This window comes from Triticum dicoccoides, chromosome 3B (genome assembly GCF_002162155.2).
Source record: "Triticum dicoccoides isolate Atlit2015 ecotype Zavitan chromosome 3B, WEW_v2.0, whole genome shotgun sequence".
NCBI classification, from domain to species: domain Eukaryota; kingdom Viridiplantae; phylum Streptophyta; class Magnoliopsida; order Poales; family Poaceae; genus Triticum; species Triticum dicoccoides.
The window spans coordinates 836,810,781-836,813,682 of NC_041385.1; the positions used below are offsets into that span (position 1 = coordinate 836,810,781).

At 40.5% G+C, this 2,902-nt stretch overlaps 1 long non-coding RNA gene across 1 annotated transcript; it reads right to left on the reverse strand.

Annotated features, from left to right (window-relative positions):
- Positions 1-899: 899 nt before the first annotated feature.
- Positions 900-2,632, reverse strand: LOC119282568. The gene is made up of 4 exons (XR_005138789.1): positions 2,538-2,632; positions 2,153-2,327; positions 1,414-1,524; positions 900-1,160 (listed from the first exon to the last, which is right to left on the reverse strand). It is a non-coding gene; the product is annotated as an uncharacterized LOC119282568 (long non-coding RNA).
- Between the last annotated feature and the right edge of the window lie 270 nt (positions 2,633-2,902).

Consider the following 2,902-nt stretch of genomic DNA (forward strand, 5'->3'; position numbering starts at 1 on the left):
TATATCTGCGGGTGAAATGAACATAGAAGTAGCGTAGGTAAACCAAGGACTACATATAAGAGAGGACACTTCTCTCTATTAGCTAGCTAATAACAACCTAAAAATAACCCCCTAAACCCCTAAAACAGCCACTTTTTTTTAAAAAAAGAAAAACCTCCTGCTGACGCGTGGAACCCTTTTGGTCCCGGTTTATGTCATCAACCGTGATCAAAGGCCCCCCTGCCTGGGCTGCCGGCAGTGGCCACGTGGAGGCCCATCTGTCCCGGTTCTGGTTTGAACCGGGACTAAAGGGTGAGGGTATAGTAACGACCCTTTAGTCCCGGTTCAGGAACCGGGACTAAAGGCCCTTATGAACCGGGACAAAAGGCCGGTTTTCTACTAGTGTAAACTGACTATAGCGACCTTTCTTCTGGAATGGTCGAAGACGTTTATGACCAAAATACGTCTATTGTGGCGTTTTGGTCACTAGCAACCTCCCCAGGCCACGTAGGCATCCAGCATGGCAATCTGACATGGCGCAAGATTTAGCCTGGTCTAATTGGGTGTTTTACATAGGCCGAGCCCATTAATTCAGCCTATTTTTGTTTTTTTTCTTTCAATTTGGGTAAGCTACACGGGCCAGGCCCTATAATTCGGCCTTTTTATTTTTGGGTTGTGGCCCTTCTTTTTCCTTTTTCAAATGGGTCCCAATTGTCAGATTCTAATAAGAGGGTCCCAAATGTCCATTTCTGGTTTGTGGGTCCTTATTGTCATGGTCATGTTTCTCAGATTTCAATATGCCAATAATTAAAGAACCAATATTAAAATCAAAATAGAAAGAAAACAGGTGTAATACTTCAAAAACAAGAAGCAACAATCTGTTACATCACCACATACAAATGCAATCACAGTATAACAAGCTCTACAGGTGTACAATATGCCGCAAGAGCCGATGAGCATCAAGTTCTACAGTATAACATGTGTACATACAATCAAATACACAGGCACCAAAACATGGTGGCAACATCAACTAAAGACTGGTGCACATCTCCAGGCTGATCTTTGGTCACAGCAGCAGCCACCTCGAAAACATAAGATCCTGATCTATATAAATTATTTACTTAAAGATTCTTCTCCTGGAATTCCTTGTACACAAACTTTTGACGAATGAAGGCCAAAATCTGCGGATTATAAATCGGAAAAGTTAGGGAACATAATCAAGTGTAGCTGTAGAATTTGAGATCTAATAAGAAACCATGCATATAACATTCTCATAACAACAAAACTGAGATATATTTGGAAAGGGCAAATGACAAGTATCAACCTACTGCTAGATAACAGAGCAAACATGTCAAAATTATTCAGATATCCTGCTGTGTGTCACATTATACATGCATCAAGCTTCAGGCCATCAATTTTAGGACGAGTAGATACCTAACTTCATGGCGATGATATGGATGGGGCTGCTGTAGAACATCTGGTAAGCATCATCTTTGACGCTGAACGTTGCAGATACTTGTCCATTTAGTAGTCTATCATGCGCTCCTGCAATCGCGCCAGAGAGGATATGATAAGTCTAAAATACTATTAGCAGCCCACAATGCTAAAAAGGTGCTCTAAGATAGTGAACTAGTGGATATCACTCAAGTAAACTATTTTACTCCTTACAACAGTCAGGAATTAGTACGGTTGTTGAAGCAGGAGTAAGCTGATCATATAACATAAGAGTCAGGAATTCTATGCTTATTTTTAAGAAAAAATGATACAAGTTAAGACTTTGTTTAACAGTAGGTCTAAGAAAATAAACTATGCATTTGGTGAGAATATAGCAACAGATTAAGAGCATATTGTTCAGCATCACACAGATAGTAGAAACATGCTATAGGAAGCTATTTGCATAAAGTAGAGAACTACAAAACAAGCTATTGACCATCCTACTGGTAGCAAGGACATAAAGATAATCACTTAATAAGATAAGAAGCAGACATGAATCACATAACTATGTACAATTCAATATCCCAACTCAGAGTGAACATGTATTCAACATTTCCTGCATTTCAATACATGCACGACAGATTCACAGCAAAACTATATATAGCTGTACAAACATGCATGAATGGGAAAGCAACCAAACTACAAGAACATATAAGGAAACAAAGGGAATCACTATAACCTATGGAGTGACAAGCACATATATGAACTCAAAGTAATGCCCAGCTAGACCAAATGAAGCTGGATTAGTCAGAAGCACATATATGAGCCGTGCCGTCCAATCCCGTAGCCACCAACTCGCGCCGCTCGCCGCCGCGGTCACCACCTTCGTCGTCGACGCGGCGGTGCTGCCAGACCTGCAAAAAACAGAGGAGGCGTTTGGAATCAGGCGACGAAATCAGGCGAATGGACATCACACTTGCCAACTAATTAACTATAGCATGCTAAAGAAACATTTCATTAACAAATCTGATTTGGGAACTAGCTTATTGAGTATGACAAAAATGCTTAGAATAAAAATCATTTCAAGAAATGCTGCAGTAGCTAAAAAACAAATTAAGCTATACCATTTCAGGAAAATGTGTAAGCTGTTCAACTTTTCTCACATTCACTCCAGCTGCTTCCAAACTTGATGCTGTACCACCAGTGGGGACCCATGTTACTTGACTAGTTGTTCAAACACATGGGGCCCTAATCGAGTATAACCGGATAGAACTAGACAACAGATACAAAATGTTCTAAAAAAGACAGAACATTAACTAGTGTGTGCAGTACAGTGTGCCTAATGATTTAGTCTGCAGGGTTTAGATGCTACTAGTACACATGAATCCAACCACTCCGCTTCTACACAGTCATCAGGCTGTAGGGTCTCGTGACTTTTGTTCATCAGTCCAACAGCCTATTTACACTAAAACCAGCGCTACAGCAATAA